Raw genomic sequence first — 16,078 nt, forward strand, 5'->3', positions numbered from 1 at the left:
AAAATTCTTCAGTGTTTTCTTTTAGCATAATTATTAGAACTAAGAAGTCCCAGATGACTCTCTGGTGAACTTCTGGTGCTCTTAGCCTTTTGTTCTAGTTCCCCAAACGAGTTTCCAAATACTAAATATACTTTCCTGAGGAAGGGAGAACTTTTTTTCCCCACATTTTTACAGAAAGAGTTCTCCGAATATTTAGGGCTGGGAGATATATGTATGAAATGGTAAAGAACTTAAAAAGTTGGATATGTAAACAACAGAGATACTCCTGATTATATGGTCCTTTTCTTTCTAAAGGGCTTCTAAGTAACCATGTTACTAAAACTCACTTTATTCTATGCTTTTTTTCATGTAAGCTCTATGACTCTATTCCCCCGTTCCTCTTCTCAAACTCCTTACTATCAGCTGCTTAGATTTTGTTGTTGTTGTTGTTAAGGTCTAGCTTACACTGAAGTGCAAAATATACAGTTTTTTTTTGCTCCATACTCTTTTAAATATGTATATACCCACATTAACCACCACCCAGAAAAACATACCAAACATTTTCAGCACTCCAGAAGACTCCCTTGTATTCTATCCCCAGCCAATACCTCCTCAAAAAGATAACCAATATTCTGATCTCTATCATCATGAATTAGTTTTGTCTACTGTTAAACATTATATAAATGAAGTCATGTATATATTGTGATATCTAGTTTCTTTCATTCAACATCACACCCATGACAGTCATCCATAGTATTGCAATATAGTAACAGTTCGTTCTTTTTCATTACTGTATGGTATCCTATTGAATGAATGGTACCACAATTAATTTATCCTTTCTACTATTCATGGACATTTGGTTTACTTTCACGTTGCAGCTATTATGAAAATACTGCCGTGAACATTCTTGTAAATGTTTTACATGAACATTCATTCTCCTTGAGTATATGCCTTAAAGTATACGAGTTTTAGTAGACAATGTCAGTTTTCCAAAGTGGTTCTACCAGTTTACACTCCGACTATCAGTGCATGATAGTTCCTGTTCCTTCACATTCTCATTCGATACTGTCAGTCCTTTAAATTTTAGCCATTTGGTGGGTTTTAATTACTATTTCCCTGATGATTGATAGTGCAAGTACCTCTACAGGTGTACATGAAACCATGTTGGCAATTTTGATATTTCCTTTTGTCAAGTGTCTGCTCAAATGCTTTGTCCATTTTTTAACGAGGTGGTGGCCAGTCTCTCTTTTTTTTTTTTTTTGAGTTGTAGAACTTCTTTAGATGTTCTGGATACAAGTCCCTTCTCGGATACACATGTAACAAATATCTTCTCCCTCTCTGCAGTTTGTCTTTATCTTTTCTAAATGGTATTTTTTAATGAAAAGATTTAATTTTCATAAAACATAATTTATTATTTTCTTTTATGGTGGTGCAGTTTGCATCCCGTTAAGAACTCTTTATCTGTTCTAAGGTCATTGAGATATTTACCTATGTTTTGTTTTAAAAGAGTTATTGTTCTGTCTTTGGACTTTTAAGTCTATGATCCAGCCCTAGTTAATTTTTGTGTATGATATGAAATACGGGTCGGGTTCCTGGTATTCTGTATAGATATCCAACTGATCCAGCATAATTTTCTAAAAAGACCATTATTTTCTCCAATGAATTACAGTAATGCTGTTAACGTAAATCAAGTGACCTTATGTGTGTGGGATTATTTATGAACTATTTAGTCTGTTCCATCGGTCTACTGGATCATTCTTTAGCCAATGCCACACTGCCTTAATTAGTTTAGCTTTATAATAAGCCTTAATATCTGTAAATATAAGTCCTCTATCTTTGTTCTTACTTTTAAAGATTATCCTGGCAATTCTATGTCCTTTGTATTTCTATATAAGTTTATAGTCATCTTTACTACTTACTAGCAGGATTTTGAATGGTGTTGCATTTAATCTGTAGGTCAGTTTGAAGGGTACTGACCTCTTAACAAAAGGAAGTCTTCTAATTCATAAATATGGTACATTCCTCTCTTTTCTTAAACCTGCTTTAATTTTCCTAAGCAATGTTTTGCAGTTTTAGTATAGAAGTCTCACATGTCTGTGATAAGATGTATTTTTAGGTATTTGCCATTTTCAGTTTTTAAACGTGGCTCAGAAAATAAGCCAGTGCTTAATTAAGAAATGTGAGGCATGAATAGTATTCACATCACCTTTCTTAAGAGGTAAAAGGAACATAATCCAAATGCAAAATAAATATATAAATATAGTTAAAACTATCCAGGAGATTATCTGAATGTTCCAGTCTTCTTACTTCCTACGAGCTGAATGTATCTGAGCGTACATTATTACTGGAGCAATGTTCTTTGAACCTGCTCCTTTATGATCTAATTAAAGCTAATGGTAGTTACTTGCAAAGCTTATGGAAGAAAAACTCAATGCTCCAGTCAATTCCTTTCATTTCCTTGACTATGCCATTTCTTCCCTCTCCCACTTCTGGGCTTTCACATATCCTACAACTCTGCCAGAGACACTCTTACCCTTTTTTCCCCTTTTTTCACTTGGCTACTAACTATACACTCTTCAGGCTCAACTTATATCGTAGAATCTCTGAGAAGCCTATCTGGACCCACTGGATAAAGTTAGTCATCCCTGCTACATTCCCTAACAAAATCCTTTATGTTCTCTTTTCTAGAACTAGACTGCCTGCATTTCAATTGCTTGATTAATGTCTGTCTTTCCTTCTACGCTTTGAATTCTAGGAAGGCAGAAGCAGTGAGTGCCTGGTTCACAATTTTATTCTCAGAGCTCTGCATAGTGCCTAACACATTTTAATTGCTCAATAAATACTTGAAGGAATGACTATGAAAGTTGGGCAGAGGAGAAGAATAGGACTCTTCTTCCCTGGAAACACAAGTCATTAAAGTCATTAAACCAACCATTGGGATGTTCCAAAGTGGAATGAATTAAAGGGACACCCATTATCCCTGGAATCCTAGTAGTTATCTTATGGGTGATATATTTCCTCTAAATTTTTATTGTTGATAAAACATAAAATAAAAAAATTAAAGGGTTATTAAAGAAGGTCATCCTTTCAGAATGACCAGCAGATCTAACACTCAGGATTTATTCTATTTTTAAAAACATTTTGTCTTTTAAAAACTTTATTTTTGTATTGTATGTTACAGCTTTCTATCTATTGACTTTAGTGTTCAATATATTTGTTTTTGCTTTTTTAAAGAAAACCCACTGTCACTGTAAGGTTGGCAGTGTAAATGAGAATCTCCACATGGGGAGATTATATCCTTGGATGGTATATCCCTGAAGTTGCTGCCTCCATCACTAGTGTCTGCAGGGCACAGCTTCCCAGTAACAACATTAGCATGTACAGGGCACATGCAATGACTATTTCCATAGTTTTCCACAACACAATGGTGATCAGGCTAGAATCTCTAACCACAACTTTCCTAAAGACTCCAGAATAACAGACAAGAAATAGACATAAGAGAAGAAAGTTACAACTAAATAGACCGATTTACAAGATTTAGTTTGCTTTTCCAGCTCTTGGTCTCCTATGGGAATGCGGGGAAAGATTAGCTTAGCAACCGTCTGACACCTAAACCTACCTGACACTGAAACTTACCTACATGCCTAAAAGTCTTTACTTAAGAAAGTGAAGGTTCTATCTTAACAGTTAAAGATCATTGTGAGGACTTTTCCCCCAGATATTTGTCCCATTAAAGGCTATTCTAACCCCCGTCTACAGATGTGGTCCTATCGCAAAGCCTGAGCAATGCAGCCGCATTGGAATATAATCCAATAAGAGATACACACATACTGATGTGTATATGTTAGAGGGAGATATAGAAGGTTTTTGCAGAGTGGAATACTTTGGGGACAATTATATGCATTCAGTCAACAAAAAATTATTAAAACCCCTGGTAATGTGGTGGAGTAGAAAGGGTATCCAATCTGGGGCTAGAAGGCTTGGGCTATGCCTGGATCAGAAGCTTCCTGCCTTTGTAACCCTGAGCAAGTTATTTAACCTTTCTGAATTTCTGCCATTAGATCTGGAAAATAAGCATGAGATAAATAAGAGAGAAAATGTATATGAGAAGCTTTCTTTAAAACTGTAATGCTTAATGCTATTATTATTAGGAGTTGCATGCAAGGCCCTGTGTTTAGCACTACGGAGGTCAATTATGCCTCTCTCTAAGGGCGGTTGTGAGGGTAAATGAGATAAAAACATTCAAAAGCTACAGATAAGGCATGATCTCTACTCTTAAGGAAATTCCAAATTGTCGGAAAGATGAGACTTGGGCACAAACAATATATAAAAAACATAGTATTTGAAAAACACCGTAAGAATAAAAAATATAGACTAGCATTTACATAAATTTATTGTTCATTGCATGGTATATTATCACTAACATAGAAAGTTACTTATTAGTCTATTAAGATGCTTATCTCACTGACAAAATAAAAAAGAGCTAGTTAATTTGCTAGCATCTTCTGCATACAGAAATCAATGGGCTTTTAACTTCCAAAAGCAAGGTCATAATCACCGTGCCTTCTAAACTGGCAAATGTGGTACCTAGTCAAACAGAAAAGTGCTCAGGTGCATTTTGAAGTGCTTTGCATTTCCTATGGAAAATGCCCCTCTCATTTTGTCTCTGTAGAGTAATATGGAGCCTTACATTATAGATGTACGTAATGGTCTGGTGCCATTTCCACGCTCCAAGAGGATTACAGGAAGGGCATGCACACTGCCTTTTGCTCCAGCTGTATCTTTTATCAATAAGACGCAATGTGCTCAACAGTGAAAGGGCTACTCTCCTTCCTTTGAAATAACAGCTGAATTCATATCATGGGTCATTTTGTTAAGAGGTGAAACAGTGCGGGGGTTGGAGAGGGCAGGAAATTTGCTCTAACCATGCTCCTCAGGGAATATATCACAATATATAAATCACAAGATAGCTTTCTCTCTTCCTAGGCCACTTAAAAATAATCCCTTTAGAATACACTTAGGTTTGAGAGAATAATTCATACTTGAAATAAAACCTAATGAACTATTGTGGATTAAAAGCCTATTGTATGTTAAATATACATGCAAGAGTATAGAAAAGATATTGGAAGGAGATGGGAGAGATGTGTAAACCATCTTTAACATTATTTTGGACAAAATATTTTTAAGATAGAAAAGAAAAGGCGGGGTGCCGTGGCTTGCACCTGCAATCCCAGCACTTTGGGAGGCCAGGGCGGGCCGATCACTTGAGGTCAGGAGTTTGAGACCAGCCTGGCCAACATGGTGAAACCCCATCTTTATTAAAATACAAAAATTAGTTAGGCTTGGTGGCGTGCGCCTGTAGTCCTAGCTACTTGGGAGGCTGAGGTGGGAGAATTGTTTGAACCTGGGTGGCGGAGGCTGCAGTGAGCTGAGATTGTGCCACCGCACTCCAGCCTGGGCAACAGAGTGAGACTATGTCTCAAAAAAGAAAAAAAAAAAAAAAAGAAAAAAGGAAATGAGAGATAAATTTTTAAAATTCTGTCTTTGGTTTAAAAAAACTGAAAAAGTCAGCTCAAATTCAAACTTAAACAATATTATGAAACGGTAAAGATGGCTGTGAAAAATAAAAGTAAATTTTAATCCTGACCTTGTAAGAATTATAAGTGAACACATCAATGTACCTAATGTATAAAATTAGAGCAGACTTACGAAACTTTAAACCAAGTGATAAGTTTAAATATATTCATCCAACCATCCATTCAGCCATCCATGCATCTGGCCATCCACATCCATCCATCCATCCATCCACCCACCCACCAATCCATTTATTCATCAACGAATGATTATGCTTACTTACGCTCAGTGTACTGCCTGGACCAGCAACATCAGCATCACCTGGGAGCTTGATAGAAATGTAATTCTTGGGCCCTAACTTGGGCCTATGGAATCAGAAACTGGGATGGGGCACATCAATACGTTTTACCAAGCCCTCCAGAAGACCCTGCTGCATACTTAAGCTTAAGAACCCTCTGTCTGGAGTGAAAAGGTTAAGAGCATGCTCTTTGAAGTCAGAGAAATTTGGGCTCGAATGTTTCTATTTAGGCTTACTGCTTCTGTGATCTAGAACAAGCTCATTTGATCCAAGCCTTAATTTCCAAATTAGTAAACAGAGACACAGTATTTCAAAGCTATTGTTAGGATTAAACGAGATAATATATACAGATGGTATCTAAAGTGTATATTGATTATACATACAGTGCTTAGTAAGCACTCAGGAACTGATGTCTGTTATTTTTCCAGGCATGTAAGAGCCTGGGTTAGATGCTACAGGAAACACTTTGTTAATCAGACACAGTTTCTTTCTTCAAGGGTCGTATTCTGAAAGAGGAGCTATACAGCATATAAATAATCATGATACACATTAGACAGTGTTAGGTGGCAAAAGAGTGGTTGTATAAAGAACCCTGGGAGAGTTTTGAAAGAGTGGAGGAAGTAACATTTGAATGGGCCTTTGAAAAAGGGGAAGCTTGTGGATAGGCACGGATCAAGCGACAGCAATTCAGATGAAAGGAACAGGAGGAGGAGACAGGGAATCCTGGGATACATGGTTTGGCTAATGGGATAACAGCAGGGTGGCCATACAATTTATTGTCCAAACAGGGACACTCTCTGAGTGAAGAGGGCATCATTAATAGTGAAGCCTGGACAACAAACATAAATGTGGACCATGCCAGGCACAGCAATCATCTGGTCACCGTGGAGAATAGGCTGTTGGGAATACAGTATTGGACCTAGGGAAGGAGAGTGGGCTGGGTTTGTGTGGTTCTGAACGACAGGCTGAGGGCTTTGCTTGTTAAGCAATGGGGAGCTGCTGAAGGTCCTGAGCAGGGAAGTGGCCACAGTAGAGTGGTTTTTCAGGAAGATGAGGTTGGCAGCTCTGTGTAGGCTGCTATACAAATGGAGACAGGGGATGGATGACAGAGAGATTTCCAGGGTAGAAATGATGAGATTTTGAAACCAAATAAATGGGTCAGAAAAGAAGAAAGTGAAGTTGAATCTAAAGTTAAGATTTCAAGCTAAGGTCAACAAAAACAAGGAGGGCAGGAAAAGGGGCAGATCAGGGTAAGATATCACAAGTGTACTTTCATGCATAATGTACTCAATTTGATGGGTCCCATTACATATAAGTGACAGGGCCTCAACGTGCCACTGAGATGGGGAAATACGAAAACTAGTTAGAGTTGTATTCTTATTCCAGTAATGTTGTCTCCATTTCTCAAAAGATAAGCCATTCAATATCTCAGTATAGCACACAGGCTATTATCTTGTTTTGCATTTATTTTATATATCAAACACTTAAAATTGGGCAACAAGAATGTTTATGTTGTGCTTAATATGGACCACACTCAGTTCTACGAACTTTACAAATATTACAGATTTAATCCCCATTAGAATCTCATGAGCTTGACATGATTACACTTATGTGTCACTTAATGATGGGGACATGTTCTCAGAAACATGTTGTTAGGTGATTTTGTCCTTGTTCACACATCATACAGTGTACTTAAATAAACCTAGACGATATAGCACCTATTACACACCTATACTTTTTTACAAAGTATATATTATATTACAAAGCATTATATTACACGTTATTGTACTGAATACTGTAGGCAATTGTAACACAATGATAAGTGTTTGTGTATCTGAACATATCTAAACATAGAAAAGGCACAGTAAAAATATGGCATAAAAGATAAAAATGATAAACCTGTGTAGGGCACTTCCCACAAATGGAGCTTGCAGGCCTGGAAGTTGTTCTGGGTGAGTGAGAGCGGTGAGTGAATGTGAAGGCCCAGGACATTACTGTACACTACTTTAGACTGCATAAGCACTACACTTAGACTACACTAAATTTATAACAAATGTTGTTCTTTCTTTGATAATAAATTAACCTTAGCTTACTGTAACTTTTTTACTTTATAAACATCTTTAAACATTTTTAAATTTTTTGACTCTTCTGTAATAATTCTTGTCATAAAGCACAAACACATTGTACAACTGTACAAAAGATTTCTTTATATCCTTATTCTATAAGCTTTTTTCTATCTTTAACTTTTTTCACTTTTTAAACTTCTTTGTTAAAAACCAAGACACACATTAGCCCAGATTTGCACAGATTTAGTATCATCAAGATGTCACTAGGCAATAGGAATTGTCAGCCCCATTGTTATCTTATGGGACCACCATCATAAAATGTCATTATATGGTACTTGACTGTGTCTCCATTTTTCAGATGAAGACACTGAAATATTCAGAAGTTAAGAAACCTGCCTGAGATTATACTGCTACGAAGTGGGGAAGCCACAGTTTGAACCCAGGAGATGCTCACTGCAGAGACTGAGTTCCTCACCAAGGCACCAGGCTGTTCCTTACGCTAAAGGCATCCTAAGGGAACATAATGGAATGGGGATTGGAAAAACTGTTAGATAATGTTTTCTTGGGGTGTTTTGTTATTTATATGAAAAGAAAAGATTTTCCAGTTATAATTATCAAACTGCTTTCATAGAACCAAAATAAATAAGATACTTTGAGAGTATAGGAAAGTTATATAAGTTCACATTGCATAATGACACACTTATTTGGTTTCTAACTTTCATCATTTCTACGCTGAAAATCTCTCATCTTTTCCCTCCTCTCCATTCTTGTAGCATCCTACACAGAGCTACCAAAATTAACTCTCCTCAAAACTGCTCTTCCATGGTCGCTTCCTTGCTCAGGAACCTTCATACCAACATAATTTCATAATGTCTGATATCAAGGCACAGAGTCAAGATTCCAACCTGAACCCCTCTGTTATGCCACCTTCCAAATGACAGGTGACTTCTTTGAATCACTTCGATTGTTACTATTTTAAAAGTGAGTGTGGAGTAAGGGTGGAAGCCTAGAAGGGATTTTTGGTAGAATTATAATTAGGGCATTATAAATATAGGACAGCAAGAGGTAGCTGGGCCTTCAGAAATATTTTGGGAGGTAAGGAATATTTTAAACTTGGGAGTACCAGAGTTGCTGCCAATCCTGCCTCTCTTCAGGGCAGGGAAGGCCCCAAGGAGAGCAAGAGAGAACCTTTTTTGGCCATGGCTCCCTAGGGCAGACAAGAAGCAAGCATTCAGGGCAGTACTTATAGGAATCAAGACTATGGTTTGGTGGGAGCATCCCTGTATTCTATCTTTCAGTGACGCAAAGAGGAGGGCAAGACTTTCCTTGATGAGGCCAGGGGACCAAGTCAAACGGTTAGGATGGTAGATGCAGAAGCTATGCTTCCCAGTGAACCAGATTTGATACCCTGGGAGAGAAGTCAATTAAAATAGAAATCAGGGGAGTGAGCCCGCGAGCCAACCCCTCTGCAAAGACTTCATCTGATTCAGACCTTCCTGAGCTTTTACAGAACCCAGTGCCCATTGCAATCATAGCACTTATGAACACTCGCTTAAAGATCTGTCTCCCCAAGTAAACACTGCACCCTGTGAGTGCTGGGATCTGTATTATTTGACTGTATTCCCACCAAGCCCAGAGCCTGCACAAAGCATGTGCCCTGAGTAAAATGCCTCTGAATGAATAAAATGAGGGTAGAGCTTTGATCAATTGGGGTCATTATACTAGAAGGAGGCTTATAACTCATTTAGTACAATCCTATTGTCTTACAGATGATGTGATACACAGAGGTTAAAGGGCTTACTAAGGTCCCATGTTGGGTTTAGTGCTAGAGCTGGACTCAGAACCCAGAACACACAGGCGGATTCTTTCGCCTCCTCGCCCTGCTAGGGGCAGGAAGACAGAAGACAGCCCCCACAGTCATTCTAACATTTGTTGGCTGGCTATTGGGAATGCAGAATACATTTTCCCATGGAGGCAGGTTTTTTCTTCTTCTTTTTTTTAAATGGTGGTTCGGTTCCCAGGCCAGGCCACAAAAGCCTATTTACCCCATAGCTGAGCTCAACTATAAAACCAGCGGTAGCTCTGAGGCCTCACTGAACCCCCAGCTCCGAGCCTGCAGTCCGAGGGGCAGGTGGGCAGCTGGCTCTGCAAGGGGGGTGGGCAGCGCTCCCTTGAGCAGACCAGGAGTGTGGGGAGGGGGCTGGGCAGGGGGGCTGGGCAGGGGGCCCAGGCAGCAGCTGCAGGAGCCTACAGCAGCCTCTGAATGCCTTGGTGGTTCTTAAGTGGATTGTTTGTAAGTTGGGAACTGTCTGTACTTAGAAAGGCGGATTTCAAGAGGTAGGGGATCCTATTTCACTTGAAGGCCCACAGTAATGAGGGTTCTTTATTCGTAATGAAGTAGCCACTAATTGGAGGGACGGGCTCAGGAGGCCTGGTGGAATTTTGTACTCCTGGACCAGAACTGAGTAATATTATGCAGTAGCCTGGCAACCCTTTACTTTTGCACAAAATTCATATAAAAATCTACCATGAAGTGCCTGTCTGACATTCACTGTGTTTATTATTAAGAATGATAATAACAGGGTAGCTTATACACAGCCTTAAGGCTAAGAAAGTAAATTGAATTCTCAGTTTCTTCCAGTTTTTTTTTTTCCCCAGTCAGATTAGGAACATTTGGAAAGTCCTTACTCTCCGAGTGGGCTGAAACCTTTCATATTTACCCAGAGGAGACATGGCTGTAGTTTCTAAGGACTCATCCAAGAGATGATCTCTTTCCTTCCTCTGCCTCCTCAGAGAGGCAGAAACATTCCATAAACTCACAAATGTTGTAAAAGTAAATGTACAAAAAAATAATATTAATGGAACTGAAAACGTTACAGTAGAGAAATCAATTATAATAAGGTAATACAGTTAGCCCTTCTGGACTTAATGAAATGTGTTCAACTGCATTGGAATGTTCTGGTGCCCCCTGGAGGATTCTAAAACCTCACAGAAATGGTTTAGTACCTTTCTTCAGATGGCTTAGAAAACCCTACAGAGGCAATGTGTTTCTTTTCTCAGGTTCAAATCAACTTAACCTGGCTCAATCGCATGCAGAGGGACAAAGCAGGAACTCAATCTAACATTTAAAAGGTTTTTAGCCACCATAAGTTTGTCATTAGAATGGAGGTTTTTGGATCAACAACAGAAACTATTTTTGGTTTGTGAAGTTTATAAATCTAACAGTGCAAAGTTCACGGTTACATGTGTGATCTCTCAATTTTTCTGGGCTGAGTGTTTAGGGAACAAGGAAGTTTGCTTCCATGAGCCTTGCTTTGACTTAGTGCAGAAAAATTAAACATTCTGGAAAGTTAAACATTTAGCTTCGAAATTTTTACTGCCCTGGAATTCCTCAGGAACATGACTCCAGTATGATAATGAACAAATGGTCATCAGAGTTGTTTATTCCATAGTTACAGGTCAGCAGATGTGAGGAACCATCGTCTGACTCCAATAAGCTTTTAAGATGATAGCTGTCCATCGTTCCTGCCCTCCACTTTATACGAGAGTAACTGAAATCACTATTTTGATGTATAATGTCCCTGCTATCATCTAGTCTTAGGTAATTTATCTGAAAGACATTGACCAGGTCTCACTGAATTTGCAAAGAATCATGCTGGCACATAATTGTAATTATATCACAATAGCTACAACATAAATACAGTATTGTAATATTGTACAGACAGTTCCGGATTTGCCATGGTTTGATTTATGATTGTTTGACTTAGAGTTTTTGACTTTGCCAAGATGCAAAAGCAACATGTATTCAGCAGAAACTGTACTTCAAGTACGCAACCAACCACTCTGTTTTTCATTGTCAGTACAGTATTCAATAAATTACTGTGAAATATTAAGCACTGTAGTATAGTATAGGTTTTGTGTTAGATGATTTTGCCCCACCGTAGGCTAATGTAGGCATTCTGAAAACATTTAAGGTAGCCTGTGGTAAGCTATGCTGTTTGGTAGGTTTGGTGTATTAAATGCATTTCCGATTAGGATATTTTCAACTTGATGGGTTTGCTGGGGCATAACTCCATTGTAAGTCAAGAAGCATCTGTATATATGTGTTATATAATACATATTGCATATAGTAATATTACATATTATTATAATATTGTATAATATTATAATACAATACAAACCTCTACTAATGTCACTTTTTTCAGTGCCATTCCTTCTTTCATATACTGGATGTTTAATTTCTTAATTTGAACATTATAAAGAAATGTATTAAAATTCAAATCACAAAGACACTAAACATAATTCCAGACTTCTAGAAAAGTTGCAAGAATTCTTTGTATGCCTGGATACCCTTCACCCAGATTCCCAAAATGTTAATTCACCCAAACATTACTACATTTGTTTCATTTTCTAAATACAAACACACATAGATTTTTTCCTAAACTGTTTAAGAGTAAATTGCAGACAGAAAGTTCCTTTATTCTTAAATAATTCAATATATATTTCCTAAAAATAAGGAACTCTCTTACATAACCACAGTACAATTATTGAAATCAGGAAATTAATATTGAAATAATGTTATCTAATATTACAGACCTTATTGTGATTTTATCAATTGTCCCAATAATATCTTCTATAACAAAAGAAAATCTAAAATCATACACTGCATTCAGTTGTCATGTTTTTTCAGTCTCCTTTAATCTGGGAAGTTCCTGGGTCTGTCTTTTTTCAGGGCAGGTATTTTAGAGAGTGTTCCACATTTTGGGTTGTCTGATGTGTCCTCACACTTAAATTAAGGTTATACACCTCTAACAGTATAACAAAAGTCATTCCGGCTTTTCCTCAGTGCATGATATCATGTGGCACATGCTGTTGGTTAGTCCTACCACTAGCGATGTTAACTTTAATCTTTTGGTTAAGATGGTGTTTGCCAGGTTTCTCCATTTGAGTTACTATTTCACCCATTGTAAATAATACAATATAATTTGAAACAATGTAAAGACAACGTAAAGATCCTATATCTCATTAAACTTCCATCCATTAGTTTTCATATTCATAGATGATTCTTGACTGAATCAATTATTTTTATGATGGCTTGCAAAATATGATTTTTGATTTTCAACATTCTACATTTATTGGTTGGCTTTCTACTTTATTTGTTCTCCTTTGTTTGTTTATATCAGAGTAGCTCATGGATTCTTACTTTATTCAATAGTATTACATTTACTAAAATTATTTATTTAAATTAGTAATTTATTTTAACGCTTAAATGATCCCATATTTGGCGAATGGGAGCCTCTTTGGGCTGGCTCCTGTGTCATTTCGACAAGTCCCCCTTATTCTGTAGGTACTTTCTTCATTTTTGGCATAACATGATGTTCCAGGCTCTATTCTACTTTACCTGCCTCAAATTTGAATTTAACCATTTCTCCAAAAAGCCCTAGTTCCTTTTAGTGGAGGGTATGTAGAAACAAAGATCTGGTTTCTAGATATGCTCATTGCTACTAGAGTGAAACTGCTTCAAGGCCATCTCAGAGGACTGAGCTGGGAAATGTTTATATGTATATGTAAACAAATGTGTGCATATCCACAAGTACTCTCAGACACAACACACATACACATATATGTATTATAATCCATGCACAGCTACATTAATTTACATATATCTAAACACATACGCACATGTATGTATGCATGCATGTATGTGTGTATGTATCAGAAATCAGGAGTTTACATCCATATCTCCAATTTGAATCCAATACTGCAGAGTTCTATCTCATCCTTTTACCACAACTGTAGCTCCGTTCTCCTAAAGTGCAAAACCTGGCTCCCACTGTCCACAACTTATCTGCTCAATCCTGGAATGCACGAAGAATAGTTTCAGAACTGCTAACCCATGCTTCTGCAAAAAGAGACATCTGCTAACTAGAGTTGAAAATTCCAAGGGACCAGGAATGACATTAAATCAAAGAGGTCAATATATTCATTTTCAAAGTCAGTCCTGTTGTCAAAATCAGTAAGAAAATGGTGGTGGCAAAAGCATTCTATCCTTCAAATCCTTCCCTCTGTCGATTCTGCCATTGCGTGATATCGTACCAAAGTTAGAGTTTGGCCAGATATGACAAGAAAAAAACTGTCTTTTGTCCCATTTGCTTATTTATTCATTTAGTACATTATACTTTGCCTGCTTCCATAACAAACCTTTGAGTACTAACATATCTAAGCAGAAGAGCTAACAGAGAGAGACCAAAACCAATATAAAGAAAAGAGGAGATGATTTTATGTGGAACAGAGATATTCTAAGAAGGTCACAGGAAAGGAGCCTGTGATAGGTGGAGTTTCTGTGTTTGCCTGTGGTGGCTGCAAACAAATTACCTCAACTGCCTCTATCCTAACAGCATTCTTTTCATTTTCCAAGTTCACTTTCAGTCTTTGCCCATATATGGCCAATTAAAATTATATAGTTATCTTCATAGATAAAATGGTTTTTTAAAATCTTTGCCCCTTAAACTGGTAACAGGTTTGATGATATTTCATGCCTGGAACAGAACTGTTCCAGAACTGTTCCTCCAAAGCTGGCTTGCTCTGGAATCCTGTCTGTTATACACAAACACACATATACACATGTGTGTGAACTCTCCTCCCCACTACATTATGCCCTAGATCCCTGAATCAGAATCTTTGGGGCGGTGGGGTTGGAGAGACCAAATGTAATAAATGTTAATATCAGTGAAAATGACTTACAGAAGCAGCCAAAAATAAATTACTTTTTATAAAAGTTCATATTTGTTTATAAAATAAAAAACGTTAACATCTTGTTTTCAATTTTCTTTTTATGAAGCCAACAGTTTATTAAATATAACTTACTTATTTGTGAGAAAAGGCTAACTCTCCTTTTAAAATTCTTACCATTTTAGCTTAATTAATTTTACCAAACTGGCAAGAGTCTGACTTAAAAGTCCCTTGAGCCATCAAAAGCTATAAAAATGTTACTTCTTCTTGACCAAGTTATTTTCTTGAAGCAGATTCCTACAAATTCAGGGGAATTTTCTAAAATATGGGCAAAGGTTTATGTACAAAAAGTTTCAGACAGCATTTATTTGCTCACAAATGTAAGCAACCTAAAAGTCTAATGTTAGGGAGTTTTATATAATAAAATATTGGGCTATTGTCATCACTTTTTTTTTATAAAGAATTTTTTGACACACAGGGAAATGCTTATGATAAATGGAAGCCCTTTAAATGTAGGTATTGGGTCTTTTTCTGTATTAAATCTCCAATCTCCATGCAATGCTAAGCACTTAATAGGTGCTTCAAAAAATTTTTTTTATGTTGAGTTGAAATAATAAAGCATTAAAAATTATATGTGTGGAAGAAAATATTTACAAAAGACATGTATGATAAGGGACATGCTATTCAAAATATACAAAGAAACTTTAAAATTCAACAATAAGAAAATAACCTGATTTAAAAAGTGGCAAAATATATGAATAGATACTTCACCAAAGATGACATACAGATGGCTAATAAGCATATGAAAAAATGCCCAATATCATATGTCATTAGGGAACTGCAAATTAAAACAACGAGATAATACATAGATACTAGAATGGCAAAAATCCAAAATACTGACATCAAATGCTGGTGAGGATGTGAGAATACAAAATGGGGCTGGGTGCGGTGGCCCACGCCTGCAATCCCAGCACTTTGAGAGGATGAGGTGGGCAGATCCCTGGATCTCTTGAGGTCAGGAGTTCGAGACCGGCCTGGCCATCATGGTGAAACCCTGTCTCTACTAAAAATAGAAAAAATTAGCCGGGTGTGGTGGCGCATGCTGATAATCCCAGCTACTTTGGGAGGCTGAGGCAGGAGAATCCTTGAACCCAGGAGGCAGAGGTTGTAGTAAGCCAAGATCATACCATTGCATTCCAGTCTGGGCAACAAGAGTGAAACTCTATCTCAAAACAAAAACAAAAACAAAAACAAAATGGTATCGCCACTTTGAAAGACAGTTTGACAGTTTCTTATAAAACTAAAGTTCTTACCATATGATCTAGCAACAGTGCTCCTTGGTGTCCACCTGGAGTTAAAAACATCTGGCCGGGCACAGTGGCTCATGCTTGCAATCCCAGCACTTTGGGAGGCCAAGGCGGGAGGATCA

The 16,078-nt window shown here is 37.4% G+C and overlaps 1 protein-coding gene across 21 annotated transcripts in view; it reads right to left on the reverse strand.

The window, feature by feature from the left end:
* The window catches only part of ICA1 (islet cell autoantigen 1), a 154,123-nt gene that overhangs the window by 67,150 nt on the left and 70,895 nt on the right, over positions 1 to 16,078 (reverse strand). For 2 of the 21 annotated variants that reach the window (XR_008626147.3, XR_008626146.2), the window contains exon 7: positions 8,310 to 8,427. The exons of the other annotated variants lie outside the window; for them this stretch is intronic. The gene's annotated coding sequence lies outside the window, so the exon portion shown is untranslated. The remainder of the gene's footprint in view (positions 1 to 8,309; positions 8,428 to 16,078) is intronic. 21 annotated transcript variants of the gene reach the window in all.

The sequence above is a fragment of the Pan paniscus genome, chromosome 6 (genome assembly GCF_029289425.2).
Source record: "Pan paniscus chromosome 6, NHGRI_mPanPan1-v2.0_pri, whole genome shotgun sequence".
Lineage (NCBI taxonomy): Eukaryota > Metazoa > Chordata > Mammalia > Primates > Hominidae > Pan > Pan paniscus.